The sequence below is a fragment of the Neofelis nebulosa genome, chromosome 8 (genome assembly GCF_028018385.1).
Source record: "Neofelis nebulosa isolate mNeoNeb1 chromosome 8, mNeoNeb1.pri, whole genome shotgun sequence".
NCBI lineage: Eukaryota > Metazoa > Chordata > Mammalia > Carnivora > Felidae > Neofelis > Neofelis nebulosa.
In genome coordinates this window covers 32,993,803-33,006,974 of record NC_080789.1, presented here as the reverse complement: position 1 = coordinate 33,006,974, position 13,172 = coordinate 32,993,803, and the positions used below count along the sequence as shown (strand labels likewise).

The 13,172-nt window shown below is 32.8% G+C and overlaps 1 pseudogene; it reads left to right on the top strand.

The window, feature by feature from the left end:
* The first annotated feature begins 11,449 nt into the window (after positions 1–11,449).
* Positions 11,450–11,662, top strand: LOC131484234 (U2 spliceosomal RNA; annotated as a pseudogene).
* Positions 11,663–13,172: the final 1,510 nt, after the last annotated feature.

Below are 13,172 nucleotides of genomic sequence, written 5' to 3'. Positions count from 1 at the left end.
ATTAAAGAAAAAATATCCAGTTACCAAAATGTCTACCACATAGTGCAGAACTTCTTTTTAAAACACACATAAAAATTACACCCTTCTGGACAGTCCTGCTGCATCTAGGAATTTAACTCACAATAGTTTTAATTTGTCAAATTTAGAAAGGCTTTCTGAAACTATCTAGGTCAAGATCTAACATATGTTATATTATGAATAATTTTTTTGGTACATTAAACTCTGACACAAACTCCTAGAGATTTTAGCAAAACAGACATATTTGTCTTTACTATAAAAGGGGAGGGGCGCCTGGGTGGTGCAGTCGGTTAAGCGTCCGACTTCAGCCAGGTCACGATCTCGCCGTCCCTGAGTTCGAGCCCTGCGTCAGGCTCTGGGCTGATGGCTCGGTGCCTGGAGCCTGTTTCCGATTCTGTGTCTCCCTCTCTCTCTGCCCCTCCCCCGTTCATGCTCTGTCTCTGTCTGTCCCAAAAATAAATAAAAAACGTTGAAAAAAAAATTAAAAAAAAAAAAGGGGGTATGACCACAGGGCAATAAAAGTTCTATATAATAAGAGGAGGTCGGAGTTCAAATAACTTTAAATCCAATGCCTTATTTATTTGGGTACCACTTTCTTTTAAATGTTAAAAAAATCCAATACGAATATAGAATTAAATATAGTTTTTCCCAATTTTCCTCTCAGGAAAATGTTCTTCCACTTGCTGGACCTATTTTTCTTTTCTGCTCTACTTCACTTTAAACTTTGATATATCTACATAATTAACAAGAGCTATAGATTCTATCTCCCCTTTCCACCTTGCTATTTTAAATTCCATTTCCCTCTGGTATTCTTTATGGGATAGCTCTTATTAAAAATTCAGTTGCTACATATAATTATTTATTTGATATGTTTCCATATCTAGGAAAGAGCAAAGTAGTTCTCATTAATACTTCAATATGCATGATGTGGAGTGGATATTCACAAATGTATTTTGAAAGAATAAATTCAGTTTAATATTTCCATTCACTTGTAGAAGATGATGTAAAAGGGCGGTGGACTAGATAATCAAGCCAGAAGTATGATGTTTCAGAGAAATGTGAGTGACAAAGGGAACCAAACCACCAGCAGAATCCTCACCTCACCTTCACCATAGACAGGACATCATGGATAACCGAGCATTTTCTCCGCACTAATTTAGGTCACCATTTCTTCCTACATTAGTGGGGATGTGGTTAAGACACATAGGACACACACTACTTTTGCAGACTTGAGTCCCCTGGGGTTCTAGTAACAAACCATTCAAGTCTTAGAAACATATACAATTCATGCCTTTACTTTGTTCCAATGGCTAAGATAAATTTAAAAAACAGAAGACTATTTTTTTCCGAAAAATAACATTTCCAAAAACTAACTTGTAATTTTAATATTGTTAGTGTGCTTTCATTATTAAAGTCAAGTTTCCTGGTTTTTCTTTAGAAAATTTAATGATTCAATAATCTAATCACTATCAAAATTAATTTAAATAAAAATATATATAGTGTTCAGTTACAATTTAATTATTTTTGTCGTTGTTACCGGTCTGAGTCCATCTCATTCTTTCAAATAAAGTAGAGCTATCTATATAAGTATTGAGGAACAAACATCTTTCTACAAACTCTGAGGAAATTGTGCCACTGCCTTTTATTAAAATAGTTTCAGGGAAAAAAGCATGAAATTAAGCTAATATTGGATCCTTTACAAATAACATCTGTTTTCTGCCTAGATACCCTTAACAAAATATTCTGTATTTTTAACAAAATAATAAAGGAAAAATATTTACATATTAATCTTGTTTTCATTATTTTGTCTGGAAAATGAAACCTATAAAATTTATAGTAATCAAATAAACATAACTTAGCTATCTAATCAAATATTTTTAATAAAATAAAAAAGGAAAATATTTAGATATTAATCTTGTTTTCATTATTTTGTCTGGAAAATGAAACTTATAAAATTCACAGTAATCAAATGAACATAACTTAGCTATCTAATCAAATGACTGATAGGGAAATTTAAGTGGTACAGAGGAGTATCATATTGGGATTTTTTTTTTATATTCTAATAATATAAAATAACATGTGCTACCTACAAAATAAATTTCAACTAGAGGATAATAATAAAAAAAATATAATTGTCTGTTAGTGATCCTTTCTAAAATAAGTATCTTTAAAATGTGCTAGCCTTTAAGAAGAATATTTATGAAATTCTTTTACATATTTCCTTGCAAGGAGAGGAAAAAAAATAAGAAATACCCTTTCTGACCTTTTTCTCTTGACTTACAGTATTTTTATTTTCTCTTTATGAGAGAAGTTGTATATTTAAAGGAAGCACTTATTAGCTAGTATAAGTGTCCCAACTTAAGAGAGTATGCTTCCCTTTCTTTCTCTTTGGTGGGATGCTGCATTATTTCTCTACTGCTCTTACACCCATACTGTCTCTCTTCCATAACATTGCGTTATTCTACTCTAGTCCTCAGAAATTTTCTGGAAGCATAGTCAGAAAATGACATCAAAATAGGATCTTTAAAATCTGGGTGTTTTTCCTTCTATAAAGCAGGCTATCTACCATTGCTATTTTTCTATTTTAATACCTCATGAAGGAATACTTTTGTAGTCTGTTGATGAACTTTTTATTGAAGTCCAAGATCACTTACAAAATTCATTAAGGCTTAATTTAACAGAGAAAAAATACTGTGGCCATAGCACACAAATAAAAATATTGATTTATTTATAGCACTATATATATCTGCTTAGCAATAAAAGTGCAGCTGTTGTGATTCACTATTCATTGATAGAATTCTTTCTCTTTAGAGATGTAAATGAGAAAAAAAAATAAGTAACAAATTCTAGAGCAAGTTTAATGCACTTGAATTACTAAAGTCAGTAAAAATGAATATGGATATTAACCCCAAAATGGATTTTAGAAAAATGGCTTATTAAAACCACTTTTTCTTTTTCTTTCTCAGTTTTTGATAACTTACATACTCAGAGGATCATGATTAATTAGGTCAATGTACTGCGACAGAATAGGAATTGTACTAAAAAGAAGAAAACTTGGTTTTTATCAGTCATTGCCACTCTAAGTTGTGTGAACCCTCAATATGTGTTCTCCATTGTTATTCATTCATTTAAATACCTGTTCAAGAGCTATCACCACTTATTATCATCAGAGGTAAGATCTCAGCCTTCACATTGCTTACAGGTTCTCAGATGTGAAACAGACACTTAAAAAAAAAATTTGAACAATAGAGAAAAGTATGGGGTAAGACAGAAGCACAAAATAAGGGGATATAATAGTATAAGAGCTCTGGAAGACATTCAGGAGAAAGCAAATTTCTAATATACTTTTAAATCAAAAGTGGGGAAGAAGAGTCTACAGAATTGAAGAGACCACAATGTTGAAGTCTGGAAGTGAGAAAAGAGCATGGTCAATGTATGGAACTAAAATAAGCTTCATTAAGTCTACAGTATAGAAAACCTCAACTGTGAGCTTATCTCAATTTAACTTTTTCTCTTGTATTCCAGGCTACTAGAGACCTTACAATACTCTTCTAGGTATATGCAATTAAAGAGTATGCTAGAACTGAAGAAGTTTATCATGGACTATTTCAGATATTTTCACCTTCTTAGCTTAGGATTCAGAAGTAAGTCCTAAAAAGAAAGAAAGAGTGAAGAATAAGTGAAATGTAGCAAATGAAGAAATCCCTTGGCTTATTAACACATAATTATCACCAACAATTATGAAATAATAGGTATTCATTTATCCTTAAATATTTTGATCTCTAAATACCATCTATTTGGGAGCTATAATCTGTATCAAGTATAAAAATATACCATTTTCATAGCATTCCTTCCTAGCTTCCTAGTAATGGCTCTTTGAAATCTTTCTCTGTTCCTCATAAGGATGGCAAACTCCCAAATTCATAGCTCAACTTTCATTTTTGATGGCAGTGACACATAGATTGTAAGAAGGCTTTGAACCAGTACAGTAGTTAAGAAGAGAAGAAGAGAATCAACAATAAAAAAAAAAAAAACGCAACCCAATTTCAGGGAGAGCTGTTTAAGCTCAGTGAACAGAGTCAAAAATGTGCAAGCTCCACTTAGGCGTATATCAAGCATGCCTCACTGCATTTAAATGAAGACTGAATGTATGAAAAAGGTGAAATAGAAAAAGATCTGATGAGATACTTCTGTTCAACTAATCAACACACTTGAAAATGAGAAATACAGCTAAGAATGAGTTGTTTGTAAAAATGATTATGATGTATATGGCATCAATTTAAGCTGATTACCTCATATTGAACATCTTAATACAATATAGAATCTGTTGAAAGTTATAATCATAATTATTATTATCAGACCATGGATGGATACCATTTTAGAATTCTTATGAGGTGCTAGGCATTCCACTTGGTAAACATCATTTGAAGTACTTAAGTCACAAGAGAAAAAACAAAATTGTCTACTCAATGGAAGGCAAAATGGGGACTGCCACCATTATATGTTATCATGGAATTTCTTAGGCTTAAGAAGCCAACTTTCCTAAACAAACATCTTCCAAATGTTTTTTTTTTTTTCGTTTCTTTGCCTTTTCCTGATCCTATGAGAAAGGATGCGCTAATTTCACAAAACTCAAACATGCTTCTCAAATTAGTCTACTTGAATTGCTCCTTAAATTGGTCATTTTAACCAGTTCTGAATACTATCTTTCTTGTTTCTTTCTTATTACTTTCTGACTCAGATACTTCTTTTTTCTAACTTTCTCTAAAGTCAGTCTTATAGGCTTCCTATAGTGAGAAATAAGAAGTCAATGAGTATTAGGTTTGCCAAATCATTGATTATTACAGAAAATCCTATTCAGTGTCACTTTTCATTTATATATCACCTTATGGGCAGTAAAGAGGTAGCATTCTGCCTAGGAGCAGGCAGTAAGGGGGTACATGACTTTACATATTTTATAAAAATAATAAAATATCGAAATAAAAGTTGTTCTATATTTTTATTATCACCATGATTCAGCAATTTTAAATAATGTCAGTAATAAATTATTCTTTCCTCGGAGAATAATTTGTTAAAGTTCAAAAAATGTCATGGTTACAGTCAAGTTAAAAAAAAACATACATGTGCTTCCAATTCACATATTTTATTGTGTCCTCTATTAAATATTGTACACTATATGGAAGTTAATTCAGAGAACTCTCAGTTGTACAGTAAGCCCCCAACATGTGGACCCAGTTATAGTCATTGTTTTCTAAATAGTCTTATCTCTAAATATCATCAGGTACAGTGTGTCTCCAACCAATGTGTTACTACATATTATTTTTCCTCCCCTTACAAGGAAATGTGTAAAAGAATTTCATAAATATTCTTCTTAAAGGCTAGCTCATTTTAAAGATACTCATTTCAGAAAGGATCACTAACATACAGCTATATTTTTCTATTATCCTCTAGTTGAAATTTATTTTATAGGTAGCACATGTTATTTTATATTATTAGAATATTTTTAAAAATCCCAATATCGGGACGCCTGGGTGGCTCAGTCGGTTAAGCGGCCGACTTCAGCTCAGGTCACGATCTCGCGGTCCGTGAGTTCAAGCCCCGCGTCAGGCTCTGGGCTGATGGCTCAGAGCCTGGAGCCTGCTTCTGATTCTGTGTCTCCCTCTCTCTCTGCCCCTCCCCCGTTCATGCTCTGTCTCTCTCTGTCTCAAAAATAAATAAAACGTTAAAAAAAAAAATTAAAAAAAAAAAAAATCCCAATATGGTAATCCTCTGTACCACTTAAATTTCCCTATCAGTCATTCAATTAGATAGCTAAGTTATGTTCATTTGATTACTATAAATCTTATATGTTTTCATTTTTCAGACAAAATAATGATAAGATTAATATCTATATATTTTTCCTTTTTTATTTTATTAAAAATACAGAATATTTTATTAAGGGTATCTAGGCAGAAAAAAGCTCAAGCTTTTTTTTTTTCCAAAGGTGGACACAGAATAAACAGTGTCAGCACAATGAATGTACAGATAAAGAAATGGAATTTGAATTAGGTCAATTTTGTCATTCCATGTGACTGCTGGAATTTTTATTTTAAGACCTGAGTGAAATAATATATGAACTCTGAAGTGCATAATTTTTGTTTGAAAAGTTCATATTAAGCCACATATATAATATTTTAATGATTTTAATAACATACTTAAAATTGGATTTTATTATTCTATTTTAATTAATTTTTGTTTTAAAAAGGAAAACAAGTCATAAAAATAAAATGTGCACCAGTGGAGCAATTGAGTTGTTACTCAAAATAAACATTTTATGTTTGGTTGTGAGAAAATAAACTTATTAACATATAAAAAGTAATTTAAATAATTATATCAAACTAACGAAAGTTTGACATTTACTTGTTATAAAACTTTATCTACATAGTTTTTTGTGTTTTGAGGTTTTTTCCCTCTCCAGGAATTTGGAGTAGCCTAAAGTCAGTTTCTATATTATTGTGAAACCATAATAATTCTACGTTCTGTAAAGTTCTGTAAAGAACTTTAATGTAAGGTACCTTGTCAACATGAAGTGATAACATTCTAGTGGAGTAAAACAAGAAAATAGAAGTCAATACAGGAGGTAATTGAATCATTGAACATACTCTAAAAAGTGTAATATGTAAAATATTACATATAGTTCTTCAATTATAGGAAAATCAGGATTGCACATACAATCCTAAGAATGCATACAAGAAAGAATAATGCTTAAGTGATACAGGTAAAGGATGAATTTGAATATTTTTCTCTCAAGTTTGATAATTTTGAACAGAAAGTAAGTATCATCAAAAGTCAACACTAATAGTGATGATGATAATGATGATGATAAGGAGATGCTTGGCTAAGCCTTTGAAGGAAAAGATATGATAAAAGAAATTTTAATGTATTATGATTTCACTACTTAGTCAATATTTGTTCCAGGTGATTGATATTAAACCCGTTTAGGGGCGCCTGGGTGGCGCAGTCGGCTAAGCGTCCGACTTCAGCCAGGTCACGATCTCGCGGTCCGTGAGTTCGAGCCCCGCATCAGGCTCTGGGCTGATGGCTCGGAGCCTGGAGCCTGTTTCCGATTCTGTGTCTCCCTCTCTCTCTGCCCCTCCCCCGTTCATGCTCTGTCTCTCTCTGTCCCAAAAATAAATAAAAAACGTTGAAAAAAAATTAAAAAAAAAAAAAAAGAAAAAAGAAAACAGAGACTTCTGCGAAAATAAATAAATAAATAAATAAATAAACCCGTTTAAAAGAAGTGAACCATATTATAATAAATGTTGTTATACAATTGAATGAGAATGAGAAAAGAACAAAGGAGGGAAGTCAACTCTTGTCAACTTGATGGTTTTTAGACTCTTTAAATATTTTCCATATAGTGGAAAATTGAGAGTTTATGTGAGTTGTTTAGAAACTAAAAAAATTATATATTTTATTAGTTTACTGGTAATGAAACAAAACCTGGCATGTCTAGCTTAATAAATCATTTTAAAACCTGCTGGAAAGTATATTCTAAAGTCCCTGATATTAAGACATCTGAACAATATTTATCTTCTTACAAAATGGAAGATTTTTACACCACATATGAAAACATATATATGCATATATGCACACATATATACATACATATGCACACATGTAGATATATGTTTGTGTGTATGTGTATGAATAAAAAATGACTTTTTAGATCCTATTTAGAGTTAATAATGCTTTCAGCCAAATAAAATATACTTCCCCTGATCATAAAAACCATATGTCATTAGCAAATAAAGAACACTGTTTTGAAGTTGAAGAAATTACTCTCAAATTATGACCCAAAGTCAAAGGAACATTTTGTAATGTTTTACTATGCAGTAATGTATTACCATGCTAGTTTTTTTTCTATGGTCTAAATAATTATATTCATCTTCTGGAAAATTACCTCAAAGAACAGACAGTTGCATTAAAAATGCAAAGTAGTTTGAAATTCTTAACGTTCCCAAAGCTTTATACTCTGTTCATTTATACAAGTTGATCAAATATATCAATCTTGAAGGTGGTCAAGATAAAGAAATTAATTTTGAGCTTTTTCTCTCCTTTCCAGGAAATTCCCTGAAACGACTGCCCAATGGTCAAGAATATGACAACAGTATAACTGTGGCCAAAACAAATGATGGAAAAATGTGAAATAAATTAATCCTTAATTCTCATTTGCTCCTTGAGCAATTTTTTTCCCCCAAAGCTTAAGAGAATTCACTCTTTTAGAAGATTTCCTCAGGAAAATGTATTTTGGAATTTGTGAAAAATAAACCTATCCTTTCAGGTTCACCTGATCAATAGCAAAGGCTGCAGAATGTAGATATTATCACTAAGGACTTTCTTAAAATATGTAGTGCTCATTATGAAGCTGAGTGCACAGGAAAGACACATTTTGAAAGTTAATTCAATCCATGAAGTACTGGTTGATTCAAAGGAAAAAGGGACACACAAACATCAGCTCAGATATTATCTTCTGCTGTCTATGTCTTTTCTGAGTTACCTCATTTGAAAGTGAAATTTGAAATGTAAATATTAAAGTGACACAAATATTGCAAACAACCAGAGTAAGATTTGAATTATTTAGAGTGAAACATCAAGTTTTAAATTAACACTTGAAGATTGATTCAGAAAACAATGGAGGTTAGTAACTTTGCAACAATAAAATGTAAGGAAATGAATATTTCCAGAAGATAAATGCCAAAAGAAATGATAAAGGATAATGGTGTTAGGTCATCAGAAAAAAGTCAAAGATATAGTATTTGAATGTCTCAATTATTTTCATTAACAACTGGGCAATTATTCTAAATTAGTAGATCAAATAAAGTCAATGTACACTTATATGTAGAGAGTTTTCTGAAGAAGAAAACTTCAAATATATTTTTATCAAATGTAACAGAAATGTATGATGAATTATTTGGTGAAAATATTTTTGAACTATAGAAATACTGAAAATCTGCCAGAATCAACCTGAAGAAATAAATACATAGACATTATGGGAATGTCTGGATTTTATTGCAAAATTTACTTTTTATGAATCTCCAACAAACTATTATATTTAAGAATTTCTTTTGTAGGGGCACCTGCATGCTCAGTCGATTAAGCATCTGACCTCGGCTCAGGTCATGATCTCATGGTTCGTGAGACTGAGCCCCACATTGGGATCTGCACTGAGAGTGCAGGGATTCTCTGCATTTGGGATTCTCTCTCTGCCCCTCCCCCACTCATGGTTTCTCTCTCTAAATAAAAAAAAAATTTAAAGAATTTATTTTGTATAATTGCCACATCAAGTGAAACAACCTTTTGAAATTAAAAAAAAAACATTAAAAATACTTTATCAATCATGAATGAAAAATGGAACTTGGCTATGCTATTTATTAAACATCAATATATGAAGAATATAGATTTTGACAAACCCTTTGATAAGTTTTCAGAACTTAAGGCTCAAAACTAAAATGTAATGTTATCATTCATTTCTGTGATAGACCAGTATATAGATATAAAACTATGGGTTTTAAATATTTTATAAATATTTTATAAAAACACAGATTTTTAAAATTAAAGTGTCTTAAATTTTGTCTATTATTTACATTATTTTATATTATTAATATTTATATTATTTTACTTGTATTATTAGAAGTACAGATTTCAACAAAAGAAAAAAAATCACTGTAGGCTTTATTTGACCATTACTATTACTTATTTAAATTCATGATTATTTCTAAAAAATAAAAATAAAAAAAATAAAAATAAAAATAAATTCATGATTATTTCTGAAAATAACTTCATCATATAAAGGAAAAAAGTAATAAAAAGGGATTAGTTCTGGGAATCAAATGCACTAGTAGGGCACACTGCCTTTTGTATCATTAGAATCATTAAATCTCTGACCAAATTGTCTTTCATCAGACTAATCCCATCCCAGACTCAATTTAGTATTATCGTTCTGACTATCCTTTACATTGGACACAACTTGTACACTATTTGAAAATCCTCTGGTCGCAGCAGTCAGCATCACGCAAACTTTAGAGAGCTTTTTCAGGTGCAACCTCCAAAAGCATTGCCTCAAGCTGAGGATCTTGCAATGTGAGTCTTGCCCTGGAGTTCCTGTAAGACCCATGTGGGGAATGTCGTCTAGTCAGGCTGCCTCATGATCTGGAAGTATAAACAATTAATGCCAACAGGGCCACCCTGGACCAACAGGGCCAAAAAGTATTGGACACATATCTCCCTGTTTCATCTTTGGGTAGATAATTCTGTGGTCCATTTTATAAGGTCCTCAGAAGGTCTCAATGGGAATGGGTAACAGTTGCCTGGAGAACATCCAACTCCATGACATCCTTGCATTGGCGGTTCCTCCTTCCCTATTCTATTCTCACTGCCCTGCATTCCATCTCCTACCTGGGATCACATGCTAAAATAAACTAGCCTTGGGCTGCCTGGGTGGCTCAGTTGGTTAAGGTCATGATCTCACGGTTCATGGTTTCGAGCCCACTTTGGGCTCTATGCTGACAGTGCGGAGCCTATTTGGGATTCTCTTTCTCTATCTCTCTGCCCCTCCCCTGCTTTCTTTCTCTCTCTCAAAAAATAAACTAAAAATAATAGTAATAGTAATAATAATAATAATAAACTAGCCTCACACAAGCTTTGAGTTGAGTTTGAGTTGAGTCTGTTTTCTGAGTAGACCTTGAGCTAAAGAACATTTAATATGCCATCCTGTCTGCGTCTTCCTTTAGAAGCAAATTGTATTAATTTATCAGGCATTTTTCATGAAAACACAGGAAATACCAGTGTCTCTACCTAGGAAAAGTATTTACCTTGAAACTCAAATGTAATGTTTCAAGTTTTTACATTGATCTGTCCAGTCATCCGCCATGAAGTCTGTCCAACTTTTCTTTGACGGCTGAATACAGCTGTCACGATACTTAAATGGTTGTTCCTCAATGGCTACTGGCTCTCAATCTGCTGCATTAAGGGGCCACATGCCAATTTTGCAGCAAATCTCAGCTCCCTCCGAAGGAGTCATTCCAGTTTGCTCTTTCTTCTCCTGTGTCCTCCTTCAATATATGTTATTGCATTCTTTTTCCATATCATATAAGTTCGATGAACAAAAAAGACAGAATGATGGAGGTGAAATGTCATCTTTACTATGGATACAGGTGAATTTGGAGTATGCATCTTTGATGAATTTTAATAATAGGTTTCCTATTAATGCATCAGAGCAAATCTTTCTAGAGAGAAACTGAAATATAAACCAGAATGTAATAAAAAAAAAAAAAGCAGCCCACCAAACTGTCTGAACGGATGTCAATTCTCTGTTTAGGAAGAACTAAATGTTTTAAATTTACCTCTAGTATTACTGCCTCATTTTCTCATATTTTAATAATTGTCTGTAATCGCTTCTCGGTCTTTTGGCTAAGATCAAGTATGGTATCTGTCCTAATCAGTTTAATAATTATCCCTGGAAAATGGAAGCCCATTGGTCAGAAAGCTCTAACTTTATCATTTGCACCAAAAAATATTTTTCAAACCTGAAAGTTTATTTTTAAGAAAAGGTTTTATTTTCTGGACAGCCTGCTTTGAGAATGATAGGCTTGGGGAATTCTTATTGGAACATAAAATGACTTCTGTTTTCTCAAGTGGTTTCTCTCTTATTGCTTCTTTTGAACTCCATCCTAATCTTGATGACCCTCTTTGCTTATAAATCACCCCTTGTCTACAGGGACTTATGTAACTTTTGACTTTGGAAATATCAAATCTAGACCAAAACAGAAAAGAAAGAAAGAACAAATAAGAACACCTGGAAAAACTTTCAGCTGGCTACAAGTTGTGAGTCATTTTAATCATCTTAAAAATATAGCTCAATCAAGTATTTTCTATAATAAGATTAATATGTATATACACTTAGATCATATATTCTGATTGGACTCATTTTTCTCTATTGTCCTAAATGCAAGGAAGATATCTTTTTTATAATAATGTGACTCTAATCTTATATTCATTCTTAGGGCAGATGCTAGTGTACTGTTAGAATTCTTCTGTGTGTTAAACATTTCTTCCCTGTTTGTTTCCTGTACATTAAAACAAATTTTTAAGGTTTATTTATTTTTGAGAAAGAGAGCACGAGTCGGGGAGGGGATGGAGACAGGGAGACACAGAATCTGAAGTAAGCTCCAGGCTCTGAGCTGTCAGCACAGCGGCTGACACGGGACTTGAACCCACAAACCATGAGATCATGACCTGAGCCAAAGTCAGACACTTAACTGACTGAACCACCCAAGTGCCTCTCTCTCTCTCTCTCTCTCTCTCTCTATATATATATATATATATATATATAGATATATAGATATAGATATAGATATAGATATATAGATATATAGATATATAGATAGATATAGATATATTTCTTTTTTTAATTTTAATGTTTATTTATTTTTGAGAGAGAGTGACAGAACATTAGTGGGGGAGGGGCAGAAAGAGAAAGGGAGACACAGAATCCAAATCAGACGCCAGGCTCAGAGCTGTCAGTGCAGACCTGGATGTGGGGCTCAAACTTGTGAATGGTGAGTGGCGCCTGGGTGGCTTGGTCGGTTAAGCGGCCGACTTCGGCCCAGGTCATGATCTCACAGTTCCTGAGTTCGAGCCCCGCATCGGGCTCCGTGCTGATGGCTCAGAGCCTGGAGCCTGTTTCAGATTCTGTGTCTCGGTCTCTCTCTGCCCCTCCCCTGTTCATGCTCTGTCTCTCTCTGTCTCAAAAATAAATAAACGTTAAAAAAAAATTAAAAAAAAAAAAAAAAAAAAACTCGTGAATGGTGAGATCAAGACCTGAGCCGCAGTCAGACACTTAACCCACTGAGCCACCCAGGTGCCCTCTCTACAGTTTGTTGGTTTTGTTTTGTTTTGTTTTTTTACCTTAAATTGGTCATTTTCCCACACCATGATCTTTTTTTTTTTTAATTTCTCCTTTTGGTATATTCTGTTTTCTACCCTTTTCCCCATATTGTCTTCAAGATACAAAACCTATTAAATGTGAGTAGATGTCTATGCCACAATTCCAGATTCATATACAAATAATGACAGGCTTTGGATAAATGTCATTTGGCTTTGAAGAAGCAAAA